Source organism: Lissotriton vulgaris, unplaced genomic scaffold (assembly GCF_964263255.1).
Source record: "Lissotriton vulgaris unplaced genomic scaffold, aLisVul1.2 SCAFFOLD_2878, whole genome shotgun sequence".
NCBI classification, from domain to species: Eukaryota; Metazoa; Chordata; class Amphibia; order Caudata; family Salamandridae; genus Lissotriton; species Lissotriton vulgaris.
Window position 1 is genome coordinate 199,230 of NW_028250250.1, and position 9,256 is coordinate 208,485.

Here is a 9,256-nt window from a genome sequence, read left to right on the forward strand (position 1 = left end):
AGACTGGGTAGCATCTATCTACCGCTAACTTCCTCACTCTAAGCATCTGTTCACTTACTTGTTCTTCTTCATTATCTTTATACGCAATAGCAGCTTGCACCATTGACATACCTCTTTCTCGCTTATTCTTTTTCGCTAATTTCATTTCTTTCTGTTTGGCTTCTTTGCGCCATATGCGTCAAACATCGCCGGCCGGGCTTTCTTCTTGAACAACTTCACCTCAAGGTTATCTAGAACTTCAGTTTCAAAACTACCGTAACGGGGCCACTGTAGGACACCGTCACTCTTCGTATATTTTACCCAGATCTCATTATAACTAATAGGGCCCACACCATGTTTCACATACAACTCGTATGTAGGAGTTCCGATCGGAGGAACCGGACACGAATCCTCTAACCGGGAGTCCCTCATTGAACCACAACTAAACAAGTTTCTAAAACTGCTAAAACCAGGCATCTTGCTCACTAGTCTAGCTTCAAACAACAAGGGGAATCTTAAAATGATAGTCCCGTGAATACACGAATCCCTTGGCTTTGGTGCCTGCAGCTACCAAATCAAAGCGATCCACTAAAGGATACCAAACAAACTAAGGACTAGGAGACGCTCCGCTTATACTTAACTGAAATGTCCATGGCGTCACCAGAAGACCCGTCAATCGTCTCGCTCTACAAACATCTAAGGCTCCAAAACAGAGCGACAGTCAGGGCAGTAGTCCTTCGTAGCCGTCGGAAAGCGGGAAACCTCGCAGCAAAGACTTTCGGACCACGACAACATACAGGGGTCGATGAAGTGGCTGGCCTTCCTCCAGAATTTTCACACGAAGCTTCTCACGAACCTCTGGCTTGGACCGGTACCGCTGAAGTCGCCCCACGTTGGGCGCCAACTGAAGGACCGGGTTTTTAGAACCCAGCGGCATCAGGGAGAACGCCTGAAGCCTTCGAGTTCCCCTGTCTTGGCAAACAGAGACACAGGATACTTCTTGATGACGTCAAAGACCAAAGTTTATTGGCTGCAACCAGGAACAGAGATCTACGAAGCACAACACGGGTGGTTCGCTAGAGACTGCACAAATTCAATAAGCGGAGCATGGTCTTTTATGCCAAAAATCAAGCCTCAGGCAACATTTCAAATTAGCATTCAGTGCATACAAACTGACCAATGACAGTGTAACATTTCAAAAGTAGCGTATGACGACAATTCCAGACAATCCCATTTTCCGTTGTCCAGCCCACCAGAAATGACCACGCACATTCCCAAGTTTCCTGTTCAATCAGGCTGGACAAACCCATCATAAAGCCTTCAACCCAAATCAATGATTATGTTGTAAAGGAAAGGCAGAAACAGATTGGAAAGGAGCTAGAAAGGTGGGAGCAGTGTACCATAAACTCGGGCACGTCCTGCTCTTTGATCTTTATCAGGCCAGCTGCTGAACAAGGAACTGGCTCAGCGAGGTCTGCCTCGGGCAAAGAGTCAGTTCAGCCAGGTCACCCAGGAGTCAGCTAAGGCGTACGTGTCTCAAGGACTCGTTCGGCCACAGTCATCGGGCCTATGTTAGGGCAACCACACAAAATGGCTGCCGTATACAAAATGGAACCCGGAGGTTCAAACTAAATCCTTGAATACAGAGTGTTCTCCTATATCTATTCATACGAAAACACTCAGACACGCTACACTTGCCATTTGCGGTCTGCTGACATCAAAATCGGCCATTTTCGACAATCTTTAGTGAACGGGTTCGGAACCATCGAACCCAGTTCGCGAACCACGGAACCACACACTGCACCCTTGAAATTGCATTTTCAATTTGCGATTCGCAAATTGCAAATCGCAAATTGAAAATAACTTCCCATTCATTCCTATGGACCTCTAGGCCCATAGGAATCAATGGGAAGGGATTCCTTACTTGCGATTCGCAAATTGTGAATCGCAATTAAGGAAATTTAAGAAATCGCAAAAAAATTGCGATTTCTTGGTGCATAGCCGTTTGCGATTTCTTAATTGCGATTCCTTAATTTTCGCAGTTAAGAAATCGCAAACGGCAACGATGATGCATGTGGCCGGAAGGGTGTTCATGTAATGGACAGGCGAGGACTTGCAGATGCAAGGCTACTGTGAAGAAGGGGACGTACTCTGTGTGTAGTGGAGTCATTCTTCTTCACTTAGTGCTTAACATACACAGGCCTATTTTTCAGCGGAGGTTGATGCTGGCTAGAAGCTTTTGTGAATGTGGAATATTTTCTCCGCCTCTGTTCATCAGTCGCAGACCAACTTTAATTAACTTCACCTGACGCACCCTGCTCAACAGTGTCTTTTCGTGTCTGTGCAACTGGGAGCAGCAGTGTGGTATTCTTCGAGTGGAAGACCAGCCATAACTAATGTAAGCATTGCTCCTTTAAAAAAAATATATATATATATACTAGCATTGGCAAAACCAATAGATCTCGCCATAAAATGCGAGTGCAGAGCTGATGACTATGACAATATTTGACGGTAAAGCATTTAAAAAAAAAATTGGAAACACATTTCATAATCTTGGAGGAAAAACAAACACATGTCTTAGGATATCTCAAAAGCTTTCCACTCATGAAACACTGAACATAATTTTAAAAGAATGAGGAAATCTTACAATAGATCTTTTGCAACCAGAGAGCTTAGGCTACCTGGTAGGCTCGACCTAAAAAGAGGGCCCCATGCCCAGTATTCAGTGAGTCTTTCTTCTGTACCACCTCTACTCCTCGTCAGCAGGTGTTCCCCTGCACAGTATTACCCCGAGCATAACGCCTACTCCAATGCATAATTCTCTCCAACATATTATATTTCCATATACCAGACATTGGGAGTTCATTCGCACTCCATCTTTCCCTGCATCCGGGTACTTTTAGTCATGCAAGAATGATAACTACGAGTACCATGTACTACGAGTCATGAGATCCTGAAATGGACAAGGTACTCACACCATGATCTAACGCTGTACGCAGTGTAAAGTGACACATTTCTGGAGAATCCCTTTTCTGTTTTGCTCCCTTGCACTATGCAAAACATCGGCTTGCTGCCAAAATGGCACATGGCAGGTGCGTGACTAACCCAACCTTTTTGGCAGTCTGGTAATTACAGGCCTATATTTACAAGTTTTATTGCACAACAGCAAATTCCAAAGAGTGAAGGGAAATTCCAGACCGGGTTAGGTTCTCACCCTTCCTCCCTCCCCACACACCAGTACTGAGACAGTACAGAACTTACAAAAACAGTGATCCCGGTTTTCTTAAGCACCCCTGTGCAAGAAACAGGGCTCTCAGAGTTCCCTAAAAAAGTACTTATAAATGAGCCTGCAGCATCCATTTGTATACTGTATTGAGCTATAGACATAACCCATTAAATAAATTCACCTTTACCCTGTACCACAGTGCAGCCTGGAATGAAACTGCTGGGATCTGAGTACTGGGGGACCCTCACGTTATAAGGCGCTCTGATACCTTCGAGTCAAGTTCGTGTATACAAAACTCGATAGATAAAAAAAAAATGTGGGAAATCCAGTTGGTATAGCCCACTTCATTAAGGAGTTGAATCGGTCCTGCTTGTATGTTGGATTGTTCACTGAGTCAACAGGCCATGGAAAAGTTTTGCCAAACCTGCAGGTTCACACTTTTAAATCCCAGAGGGACCAACTCAGATTTTTATCCCTCCATGATCATTAAATGAGTACTTTTGACTATATTAAAAGTAACACCTGTTAAAACCTGCCCTGAGCCAATTTAATTGTGCTAATTGTGCTATGCAAATACCCAGCACGTTTATGTTTAAAAAGCTGGAGAGAGGCCTTATCTCACGATCTATTGGGCATATTACCAACAACTAGCGATATTTATCGCTAAATGAGCTTAGCGATATTTTTGTTATCGCCGCGCATCGCCGGATTTTATCGCAGAGATAACGTGCTATTAGCAACGTTTATCTCAAATGCGATAAAATATCAAGCGATAGCCGCTCAATGCGTGAATATCGCTGGAAATCCAGTGATATTCAGGCATTAACGCCAATAGGGTCTTAACCTGAATATCCAACTCCCATTGGATATACAGGTTAAGAAGTGGTCTGAGCAGGCGTTCGTTTTTGACGATATTCGCGCTTAGCGCGATTTTTTTCATTGCTGTGCCTACGTTGATAATAGGCGATAACGATGTTAGCGACTGCTTTCAGTCGCTAACAGGTTGGGTCCGCCCACTTTGCATGTCATTAGCATTTGTTACTTATGTCAGCTGCCAGGGAGGCTCATATTCCATCTGATTGTACTCCATTTTTATTACACTTATAGTACATGTAACTTGTAAGTAACAAGTTCTAGTCACATCCTCATCACTCATCTAAAATAAATACTATGGCCCCTATTAGGATGGCGGACGGGCAAAGTCCTCGCGAAAACAGGACCGCCCGCAATCTGAGCGGGGCTCCCGCCATGCCCAATATGATGCGCCTGCCACACTGGCAGGCGCATCATGGATTCATAAAATTGCAGCGGGCGGTGTTCACACCAGCACCCGCCGCAATGTTATGAATGCATTGAATGCATTTCCATTCACAAAGCAGCAGGCACCGCGCGGTGCCTGCCGCATTGTGCCCTGCGTATGCAAATGCAGGGGGTACCACAGGTACCCCCATGTGCACCCCCCACCGCGCCTTCACCATGGGGCCCGCAGGGGGCCCCCAAAGTAAAGACCGCATGCCTTTCCGTGGCAGCATTTCCGCCACGGAAAGGCATCTGATTTAGCCCATCATAATATGGCTGGCGGTGTCTGATAGACACCGGCACCATATGAACCCTTTTCCGCCCTGGTCGCAAAGCAACCGGGGCGGAAAAGCAGCGGACAGTGTTTACATCCGCCACGGTTCCCCTGCTATAGTAATATGGTGGGGGGAAATGGGTGGCGGGCGGACAAGGATGTCGGGCGGATCGCCACCGCCCGCATGGCAGTGGCGATCCGCCCGACATCCTAATTGGCCCCTATGTCTCTAATAAGACCAGAAATGACTAGCACCGCAAGCTTATCCATACTTTATGATCAACCTCTTCTAAAGACTATCCAGTTTGCTATCCAAATAGTCTAAAAGTTTCAGGGTTTGCTTTCTATTTGCATGTGTGCCTCCTCAGAAATGTTGATAATAGGGTAAATGAAGAACCACATTCATATAGTTTGCTTGTAACTATGAAATCTTTTCAGCCTTGAGAAAGCCCTAGGCCTACAGACCACTATAGGGCAAAATATTTGTTTGCTGAACCCCGTGGCAAGCAGTTTTGGAATGCTGTACTAAAGAATAGTGGCAAAAGCAGAAGAAATAAATGTCTTGCACTCGAAAAAATACGATGAACTTTGCTCTAGTAATGTACTAGCCTTATTGTGTATTGTTAGTGTAACATACAACTTTGGTTATCTTACCACCCCACCCCATCCCCCCATATATAATGGATATCAATTCATAGCAGGATTTGGGGTTTTAAGCAGCCCTTAGAGTTGTTTTGACACCAACAGATACCAGTTTCCACAAAATAGAGCCTATACCCGGGTATAGTCTTGAGCCCACCTTAACAAACACCTGTCAGAAAAATATACTTATTTTGGCCGCTAAGTCGTGCTGGACTCATCTTCAAACAAGCCGATAGATTTTGCCATTTGGCTGTCAATGGTGACCTATTGGCTTTGCCAATTCTTTTTTCCGAAGCTGTTCAGCATCAGCATATAAAGGAAAAAAGCACTGACACAGTAAATAGTTTTGCCGTTAATATGCGACGAATTTTCCCTCATTTGGGATTTCCACACAAGGTCTAAGCTACCATCTCCCTTGTTCTGTCCAAACTCGATTACGCCAATAGCCTCTACCACGGATCACCTTTGACGACCATGAAAAGACCACAAAGGATTCAAAACTCGGCTGCCAGACTACTCTTGCATATCAAACCGAGAGACCACATCTCCCCTTCCTTGAAAGCCCTGCATTGGTTACTGGTTACCAGAAGATCCATGTTCAAGCTGCTTTATGGGTTCCGGAGTGGCGTGCTACTAGCCAGAAAAGCGCTTCAACACCCATCAGGGGTAGCAAGTGCTATATGAATGCAAATCTTTCTTCCCCTTCTATCCCTCTGCTATTCTTCTCACTCCAAGGAAACGGACTAATATCCACCACTGAAATTACTTCATATTTCACCATATTAATTCACCACTAATCCTTTATAGGCTTCCTGAATAGCGTGTGTCAACAAGCGCTATATAAATACAATCCTTTGTTCTCCTCTATCCTTCTGCTATCATTCCAAATCAAAATAACTGACTTACCTATCCACCACTTAAAATGTACTTTCATGTTTCACTATACTAATTCAACACTAATCCTCTAGGGGTCCCGGATTAGCGTGCTACTCGCCGAAAAAGCGTTTTGACGCCTTGTCAGGAGTAGTAAGTGCTATGTAAATGCAATTACAATACAATACAATACAATACCTGCTGGCATAAATGCACGTATATTTGTTATCTCTGTGAAACGTGGCACTTTATGTGCTGTATACTTCTCAATTCCATAAGCCAGCTGGAATGAATTTGGCCCATGCCTTGCAGTCCTCAATGAAATACAGGTAAGCCATATTGGGGAAGGACCTGAAGTCATGGCAGTCCCTTTCTCCATCCGTCCAGAGTTTCCTTGGACAGTCTATTATTTCGAGGCTGAGATGTATTAATTATGGTGAGTGGGTAGGGTTGCGGGGTGAGGGGCGTTTCACTGTTTATGCTACACCTGTTTTGAGTGTTGCAATGGCAGCGTGCACTGTTGTTACCATGTATTGGTGTGCAAACAAAATATCGAGTTGGAAATGTCAAACTACCGAAATATCGAGTCCTAAATATTATGAGTCAGAAACATCGACAGCAAGAATATCGTGGTAAACAATATCGATTTTAAGGTAAGAAATACAGTTTTTTAAAAATATAGAAGTCATTGATATCATTTGCAAAAATATACTTGTTTAAAATATCGATTTTTTAATTAGTGTTATGTATTTTAGTATAGAGTTTAAATGTATGTGATGTATTTTTCTTGTGTAACAATTGTTTATGTTTTTTAATATATTTGTTAAATTTCTAGTAGTTATCGATTTTATTTTAATAACATTTTGCATTTTTTAGTTCCGTAGCGGGCTGTGGGTTTATAGAAGAATAGGGTGGGAAGTAAGTTAATAATAATAAATTAATGATTATGTTTATTTATTAATATTTATTTAATTGAGATTTTATAGTGTTAACTGTGTGAAGTAATTTATTATTAATTAATTATCTATTAGTTGTTTATATTAATTATGGTAATTGTGCAATTTTTGTAGGTGCGGGTTGTGGAGTTTATAGAGGTAAGGGGCGGGAAGTAATTTATTCTTAATTCATTAATAATAAGTTGTTAATTAATATTAAATAACGAATTGTAAATTAATTATGGAAATTGTGTAATTAATTTTAGGTGCAGGTTGTGCGGTTTATAAGGGTAAAGGGTGGGAAGAAATGTATGTTTAATTAATAATATTTAGTTGTTAATTAATATTAATTAATTAATTGAAAATGAAAAATAGGAAATTGTGTTATTAATATGAGGTGTGGGTTGTGGGGTTTATAGGGGTAAAGGGTGGGAAGTAATTTATGTTTAATTAATAAATAATTAGTTGATCATTAATAAATTAATTGATATTTAATTAGGGTAATTGTTTATTTTTTTTTTGTGTGGATTTTACTTTTTGGGATAAAGGGTGGGGAGTACATTCATTTGACTTTATAATGAGTTGTTACGCTAATTGGCAACCAGGTATATCCTGGAGTTAGACACAAAATGTCCTTTAGGTGTTAACTCCAGTGAGGCTTTTTATATCTGTCTTTAATTAATATCAGTATCTCCTTTTTAGAGTATTTGTTGTACTGTTGTGGGAATAGTACATTTTAACTCTCTGCTATCCAACACTTTCCCTACTGCTGCACTTATTGGAGTGGGAAAAGTAATTTTCACCATTCCCCTATCCAACACTTTCCCTGATATTGCACTAATTGGAGTGGGAATAGTCATTTTTACCCCTCTGCTATGCAACACTTTCCCTACTGTTGCACTGACTGGTACTGTTACACTGACTGGAGTGGGATATTAATTTCAAATTGTTTAATGTTTTAATTTGTAATAGAATGTTTTTTAAATTCGATTTTATGTTATTGGTATATGTATATATATATATATATATATATATATATATATATATATATATATATATATATATATATATATATTACCTACTGGCGTTCGCCAGTAGGTATATATAGTTAGGATAAATTCCCTATGGGACTTTTGAAAATTCTATGTCTAATAACTTTGGCGTTTGTGGATGGAATCGGCTGAAATTTTCAGGAAAATGGCACATTTTGTTTCTGAGCAGCTCCTGAAAATTTGGTGGGGTTTCGTCAAGGGGGGGCTGAGAAAAAAGGGGGGTCCCAAAACGCGTTTTTTGCATTGAGTTTTCCATAGGGCGGTTGGACTCACTTTTAGCTCGAACGGCTGAATGGATTTGCACGAAACTTGGCAAAATTGTAGGGACTGTTAGCCCGATGTGCCTTTGCTAGGTCTCAATATATGTGCTCCAGTAGTTTTTGAGAAATTAACGTTCAAACCAAGATATATATCTGTAACAGCGCTCTGGGCAGCGATCCGGTCCGCTTACTTTTCGCTTATCGGAACTTTGCGCGCAGAAAGCTGATTGGCTCTCCGGTGTCTGTCAACATTCTAAACAGTCCGGAGCGGATGCCATCTTGTCTCTCGGTAGGATCGAGAGAGAAGAAGAGGTGGAAAACGAAGGGGGAATTTAATGAAAGGGGGCAAGGTATCCCCCTCTTGACCTCCTAGGAATGTTGTTGGGGTTATTAAAGGGTCCCGTGGGGAAAATAAAAAAAAAATGATTTTTCACGGTAGAAGCGCGGCCGCGAACTGGTAGCGAAACGGGAATTCGCCATTTTGTGCTTCGTAAATTAAATTACTAGTTATAAGTGGGTACGGGAGACGTATCCTAATCCCCTATGTTTCCTGAGGGTGGGTGAGGAGGCTGATATATGTTGATACATCTCTTCCAGCGGCTGTGCGTGAGCTTTTTTTTTTTTTTTGCTGCGTGACAGTCCGGAGCGGCCGCCATCTTGTCTCTCGGTAGGATCGAGAGAGAAGAAAAGGTGAAAAACTAAGGGGGAATTTAATG